The sequence below is a fragment of the Notolepis coatsorum genome, assembly GCF_963971535.1.
Source record: "Notolepis coatsorum genome assembly, chromosome: 3".
NCBI classification, from domain to species: Eukaryota; Metazoa; Chordata; class Actinopteri; order Aulopiformes; family Paralepididae; genus Notolepis; species Notolepis coatsorum.
This window is the reverse complement of record NC_140167.1, coordinates 154,686,430-154,694,606: the sequence shown is the minus strand read 5'-3', so window position 1 is coordinate 154,694,606 and position 8,177 is coordinate 154,686,430. Positions and strand designations below refer to the sequence as shown.

At 41.9% G+C, this 8,177-nt stretch overlaps 1 long non-coding RNA gene across 1 annotated transcript; it reads left to right on the top strand.

The window, feature by feature from the left end:
• Positions 1-856: 856 nt before the first annotated feature.
• On the top strand, positions 857-5,171 carry LOC311224401. The gene is made up of 3 exons (XR_014619443.1): positions 857-930; positions 1,911-2,114; positions 4,741-5,171. It is a non-coding gene; the product is annotated as an uncharacterized lncRNA (long non-coding RNA).
• Positions 5,172-8,177: the final 3,006 nt, after the last annotated feature.

The window sequence follows — 8,177 nt, the reverse complement described above, 5'->3', positions numbered from 1 at the left end:
AACGTTCACATCACAGCTAAACTAGCTTGTAGTCGGATACCTTTCTACTTAAAGCGGAGGAAATCGGAATCTATCTTGTCTGGAGAAGATTGTAAGAGTATTTTCCACAATGTTGGTGTGATTCTTTAATGATGCTAGTTTAGAAATAATTGGCTGTTTGATCACATACTTTCTGTTCTCTTCTCACTCCACAGCTGGATAATAGTCATTCATGGAGGGATTGATGGCTTCAGTAGGAAGATCATGTTCGTCCATGCCAGCAACAACAGGGCTTCAACTGTTCTCCACAGTTTTCTTGGAGCTGTACATGTACTCTACGCATGCACAGTGACAAGGGGGGAGAGAACATTGACGTGGCGAGGCGAGGTTCATGATGGAACATCCGGAACGTGGGCCTGGTCAGCATTATTTTTTCATATATGAATTGTACTAATCTTTCTATATAACTGATATCAAATCCAAATGTGCTGCTCCAACTTGTTTATTCAATGCTGAAACCTGAGCGTTTGACTATAATGTGAAATAAGGTCACGAACATATGGAATAAGGGAAATCACTATCCTTGAAAATGCGTCTGAAGGCCGCACCATGCTCGCCGCCAGAACGCACATGTCACTATCGCCACCAGTCAGCTGAATGCTAAGGAGACACCATTTTGTTTTAATAAAAGCAAATGGTTTGACTTTGGTGTCTTCTGAACTATGGACATTGGTGACATGTGGCGACCGGTTTCAATAACACATTTCACTTTCACTGCCACACTATACACACTATATATATTTTTTTTTCAATGAGTGGGATTGTCTGTTACTGACTCATGTTCAAAGGATTTAAATTGTGTTTAAAACTACGTTAATTTCAGATATCCACATTGATGGCGATATAGGAGGCAAGAGTGTCCCGGGACTGCACCAATAAAATGATGGACAGGTATTATTATATTATACTATGATTCTACTGTCACCATGTATGCATATGCTCACTACATGTATTTATTGCTCCATCTCCACCCACTACAAACATGCAAACTCTCTAACCTACACCCCCCCCCCCCCCCCCCCCCCCCCCCATCTCTCTGAGTGCTTGTCTCGTAGTGCTGACCAATGTGGTGGATGTCTCGGGGTATGCTATACGCTTACACAATATAAAACGAATTGGCCATAATTTACTGTGCAAACTAAGGCTTACTGCTGTAGCCTACTAATAACACTAAGACTAATGATTTAAGTTCTGCAAAAAAAGGTTCCATACCGTTGCAATCGTTCGTTGCACAGCGCGTACTGTACCAGAGGACCACATTGAGGCGGTACAGTACACAGGGGTGTAAAAAGTACCCAGAAATTATACTTGAGTGAAAGTATTGGTACTGTCTCAAAATCTGACTCAAGTCAAAGTATCTGGCTAAAAACGCACTTGAGTAAAAGTAAAAAAGTCCTACTTTTAAATGTACTAAAAAGTAAAAGTAATTTTTTTTGAAAGGGATAGACCAGGGGTCTCAAACTCATTCCATCATCGGCCAAGTTTTCATTTTAACTATACATTGCCAGGTGAGTTAGTTGAAGAGGTGAGCCAATTAGTGAAATCATCAGCTGGTGTTTAGGCAAGGCTGGAATGAAACTAAGCATACACTGACTGAGCATATGCTGAAATGAAAGAACAGAGGACACTTTTTTAGCATTAAAATTATTTAATGCACTTCTCCATTGAAGGTAAACTAACGTTCACATCACAGCTAAACTAGCTTGTAGTCGGATACCTTTCTACTTAAAGCGGAGGAAATCGGAATCTATCTTGTCTGGAGAAGATTGTAAGAGTATTTTCCACAATGTTGGTGTGATTCTTTAATGATGCTAGTTTAGAAATAATTGGCTGTTTGATCACATACTTTCTGTTCTCTTCTCACTCCACAGCTGGATAATAGTCATTCATGGAGGGATTGATGGCTTCAGTAGGAAGATCATGTTCGTCCATGCCAGCAACAACAGGGCTTCAACTGTTCTCCACAGTTTTCTTGGAGCTGTACATGTACTCTACGCATGCACAGTGACAAGGGGGGAGAGAACATTGACGTGGCGAGGCGAGGTTCATGATGGAACATCCGGAACGTGGGCCTGGTCAGCATTATTTTTTCATATATGAATTGTACTAATCTTTCTATATAACTGATATCAAATCCAAATGTGCTGCTCCAACTTGTTTATTCAATGCTGAAACCTGAGCGTTTGACTATAATGTGAAATAAGGTCACGAACATATGGAATAAGGGAAATCACTATCCTTGAAAATGCGTCTGAAGGCCGCACCATGCTCGCCGCCAGAACGCACATGTCACTATCGCCACCAGTCAGCTGAATGCTAAGGAGACACCATTTTGTTTTAATAAAAGCAAATGGTTTGACTTTGGTGTCTTCTGAACTATGGACATTGGTGACATGTGGCGACCGGTTTCAATAACACATTTCACTTTCACTGCCACACTATACACACTATATATATTTTTTTTTGATGAAAACGGCAACGCGGAACTGGAACAGCGTTGTAGAAGGCATACACGCAACCTGGTCAGCACTGCTTTAAGGTGCACTGTGATACCCTGGTCCACCAGGGGGCGTAACATTGTTCACTTTTCATGTAATTAACTTCAGATAGTATAGCATTACATTACTTAAGTCTCAACTCTTGTTTAATATATTTTTTAGATAAAGAAATAAGGGTAATGTTGAATGTTCTATTTTCTCGATTTGAGGTACAATGGAGACCTGGTCATATCAGGTGTAATCTTCTAGATAGAAAGGTCATCTTGGACTTCAATTGAAGCTTATAGATGTGGGAAGTTTTCCATATCCATGTGAGGCAGCAACATGTATAATACAATACTTAAATGATCACTTTTGATGACAATTTGTCAGGCGGACAGATTTTTTTGTCTTTTGGGGTATTCTGAGTGTGATATTTGACAATAGAAAGGTAGTAAGCCCCAGAGTATTATTCTGATACTTCCCCCTATGTGTCAGGATACACCATGCAAAGTTTCAGACTTATCTGACCATTTATGCAGTTGCATAAATGTTTTGGCCCCTGAGGCCAAACGGGGCTAAGTTGGAGGGGTGGACCTGGCTCCCGGCCTACATCCTCCCAAGATGACAACGCTCGCCCCCACAGACCAGGGTTTATCAGAGACTACCTCCAGAATTTGCGAGTAGAGAGAATGGAATGGCCTGCCAACAGTCCTGACCTCAACCCAATTGAACACTTGTGGGATCAGCTTAGGCGTGCTATCCGTGCAGGGTGACCAACACAACTATTGGCTGACTTGAGAGTTGCGACAAATCCTGGTTGAGGAGTGGAATGCCATCCCACAGCAGTGTGTGACCACGCTGGTGTCCAGCATGAGGAGGTGCCCGGCTGTTGTGGCTGTGTATGGTTCTTCCACATGCTACTGAGGCTCCTGGCTGTTTGTTAAATTAATCAATTGTAAAATTGCCATTATGTATAGTTTCTGCCTTGTTACTGATGGACTCCAATCATCCAATCCACCAAACAAGAGTCAATAGCAACAGCAGAATAAACTTTGAATAAGATTTGGCTAATTCTTCATGGGCGCAACCCACATACTCGGCAGTGCTGCTCATCCCACAAATGCATGTTCCTTACAAATGGGGCACCATAGGGGCGGTTAGGTGGCGTAGCGGAGATTGCGTTCGTCACCAACCCCGGAGCTGTGAGCTGGATTCGCCTGTTCGAATCCAGCTCACAGCTCCGGGGTTGTCACCAGCTTGGCTGGCCGCTCACACTAATACAATTGGCAGTATTAGAGGGTGGGAGAAGCTGGCGGGGTGGGTCCGGGTCGTTGTAAACAGCTACTACAGTTCGGTCGGGGCGCCTGCTAAGCGCGGATGGGACCTGAGTGGGAGAGTGTGATCCTTCCACACGCTACGCCCTCTCGGAGAATATCCGCGCTGCCAGGTGAAAAGAAGCGGTTGATTGGCTGGACGTGTGTCGGAGGAAGCACGTGGTAGCCTCCACTCTCCCAGACCGACTGTGGGGGGTAAGTGCGCAGCGACCAGGAAGGGGATTGGGAATTGGCATAACGACTAACATTGGGATGGGAGAAAATCGGAGGAAAATGGAGGGGGAAAAAGATAAAAAAATAAATAAATAAAAATGGGGCACCATTTAAATGGGAAATAAACAGGCTTTCCAACGGTATAAAATGTATTGCCAAGAAGCATTGTTACAACAGAAATAATCAGCCAAACACAAATTTCCAAACTTTATGTTTATCACACTAAATAGTTAGACATGATGATCTTCCGGACCTTTGCTTCAAGAAATTCTCTTAACTGGACCTCTTAAAATGTTTATTGAATACCCCTGTTTTATTTTATTTATTTAAACTTTTTTTTTTTTATTGCATTTTCCATATAATCTTTTTACATGTTTTCCACATCATATGATACAATACCCCTGTTTTAGTGGAATATAGTAGTATATATTTTCTGTTAGGATATCTGGGTAACAGTACTGTATATTTGCATATCGTGTATGTCACAAATGTAACGGTACTATATACCTGTGTATGTCACTATGAATTGAAAATGGGGGACCCTGATGTAAACAAGACAAATGTCTTTCTCTGGTCTGCATCCCCTTAACAATTGTGTGTATTGAGCCGTACTGTATTGTACCCATTCTGCAATCTGTTAAATAAAGTTTTCATTCACCTTGTGTCTACTCTAGGAGCTACCACATTTGAAGAGTCTGCTGTACAGACAGGATGTCTACTGTGGGACCTTCATTGCGGCCTAACCAGCGACAGTTTCTAACGTGATTCTCGGCGGAGCAGCAGTTTTCAAATAAAAATGAAACTTTTTTGACCAGTCCAGTAGAATCAACACACAACCAGCATCTCAGTAGCTCACAAAAAAATGAATTGTTCTACAAATTGATTTGTTATTATGCCTTGTTGTAGTTATCGGGTTTAGTATGATGAGTGTATACATGTATGTATCTTTGGCTAAACTAAGTAAAAGATGAGCTCATCAACCACATGTGATACACATCAGACTTGAACATGTCAATTAATGATCTGATCATACTCTATTGATGGCTAGGATATTAAAATGTTAAATGTCTTTTGTTCTTGGATATGATAATGGTCTAATTTAAGTGCATTGGATGTCTTGTCTCCTGTGGCTACAATACAACTTGTATTTTTGGTACACAATCTACATGTTTAAAATCACTATCCCTGTGTAGTTAGTCATTGAGCTATGTCACTCAAATACTATAACGTAAGTATGTGCACCTGCACCATACAAAAGGCTGTCATATTAGATCAATTAAACAATTTTGAAACAATGCAGACTGGTGAAAAGAAAATCAAACCTTACTGTCATGCACTTGTCCTAATAAACTAACCTACACTGTAGCACTCAACACTTTGATGAACATTGTTACTCAGCTGATAGAGTTGTACCCTTCCTGCTGTCTTGTTGTACAGAACTTGTAAGTCGCTTTGGATAAAAGCGTCAGCTAGATGTAAAGTGGTTGACTATAAGTACGTATTCAAGACCTAAACTCTTTCTCTGCATCCCCATAACAATTATGTGTATTGAGCCGTACTGTATTGTACCCATTCTGTAATCTGTTCATACAATTATCAATCAATCCGCAGCTTAATTACTGTAGCGATATAAGAGTGATTGATTGATTGAAAACGTTAACAGATTGCAGAATGGGTACAATATATAGCTCAAATACAACAACTAACGGCTAAGAGGATGAATACATGGAGAGAAACATTTCTAAATCGTCTTGAATCTATAGCTCAACATGAAACAATTCGCAATTTATCATAAAATAAGTAAGTATAATTTTATTTCAACCAGAAATGCTTACAATAACGTTAGTTATAGAAGGGAATTCATTTTGTGAAAAAGTGTTCATGAGGCAGAATTATTACAACACAGCCTATATAACTCGTCATTGATTGATTGATTGAAAACTTTATTAACAGATTGCAGAATGGGTACAGTTAAGTACAGTACAGCTCAATACACACAATTGTTAAGGGGATGCAGACCAGAGAAAGACTTTAGTCTTGTTTACATCAGGGTCCCCCATTTTCAATTCATCATAACATATATGACACACACGACATACAGAAATATTACAGATACAGTACTGCTACATCTATACATTTATGACATACCAGATTTGCAAATACAGTACTGTTTGTGGTACAAAAAGAGTCCAGAAAAGAGAGTATACATTTGACGTAGAAACTGTACATTGGAGGGGGTTGGGTATAGGTGCAGACTAATATCTTTTTAATTAAAGCAGTGCCATTGATTACAGTCCGCTGCTGCCACCAAACGATGAACTCGACGGGCACTAAGACTCGGGGGCTAAACGGGGAGGGATGATAAGTGTACAGTACACACCAGTTATGTACAGCGATGCAACCCTATCTCCCATTATCAGGAGGAGGCGATAAACTGGCCGGGTGACTTTTCCTCGGGGATGACAACACAAGCACAATGTAGTAGCCTATACACACGCCGATGTTCTAGGTTAGACAAGTTAATGAACAAGCTACAAGTACAACCACCGACTCTTCTCCAATTTAACCGTTTATATAAATTGCACAATGCGTCGGTGATTTATGCTATTATTATTAGTGTATGATTGATTGATTGATTGAAAACTTTATTAACAGATTGCAGAATGGGTACAATACAGTACAGCTCAATACACACAATCATCACTGTAAATGAGGGAAACCTCAATGCTTTCACGAGTATAAATAAAGGTTTGAAATGAAAATATATTTTCCCAATGATAAATCCCTATACGGATGGACCGCGGTGGAAACTAAAGTGACAGACTGATTACCTTTACATTATGAATTTGCCCCCTGGTGGAATGTTAGGGGAACGTTGTTTATATTCCAATTCGTTTCTAGGCGGGCGTGCGTGCGTGTGTATTGTCGCAGCGCAAGTCAAATCGCTTGCAATGCAATCTGCGAACGACACACGCACGCCCGCCCGCCCGCCTAGTTATTTTATTAAGTGTCATGTCAGGTGTAACGTACATCACACGCACGCGCAAGTCGCGAACACACACGCGTAACGCACAGCACACGCGACGCGCAAGTCGCGAACACACACGCGACACGCACAGCACACGCACACGTCTGCGCAAGTCGCGTGCACACCTAGAAATACGAACCAACGGACGCGTGTAGTGTGTGTGCGTGTAGTGTGTGTGCGCGTGTGTGTCCATTCTGAGTCGATGGAGATTACAGGCGAGCGTCAAACGTTTGATGTCAGATCGCATGCGTTTGCATGCGTTTAGGTCTGCGCACCCTGAATCGTTTCAAGCCCCATACGCACGCACGCACGCACGCACGCACGCACGCACGCACGCACGCACACACACACACACACACACACACACACACACACACACACACACACACACACACACCACATTCATACTATTATTATTGTATTCTAATTTAGAGCTATTTTATTGGTGTTTCTGCTGCTACCTTTCACACACCACATTAATACTGTGATTATTATATTATAATTTAGAGATATGTTATCATTGTTTCTGCTGCTCATTGGCACACAATACACACCATGCTATTTATATTGCTTCTATTGTATCCCTTTATTTGATCCCTCTTGCCAGGTCATCACCAAAGTACCAAACGCCCTTCCCCCCTCTCCCTCCTCCCAGTAATTCTCCCCATCCCTGCTCTCCTCCCCCTCTACCCCCTCCTCCCTCACCTGCTTTTCACACCAAGAATGGACAATCTGGTAGATGCTGGTCTGATTTACAGCCAGGCATCTCCAAAACCCCAAAAAATAACTATTCCGCCCTCTTTCCTTGACAGCCCGCAACTGCAACCCCCGAAAAGTCCACCACGCCCCCCCACCTCGCCCCCAAACCACTGCTATCAGTTCGTTCCAATAACAAACCATGCTGTTCCTGTTCTCACTACTATCAGACTCAAGAAGAAATACTCGACACGCTCTGTAACACTTAGTAACCTCAGACCTATCATCGCTCAGCCAAGGCCGGCCTTACCCCCATCACAAAATCACTGACAATGGCCCTCCTGAATGTTAAATCGCTGAGCAACAAATATTTCTTAATCAATGATC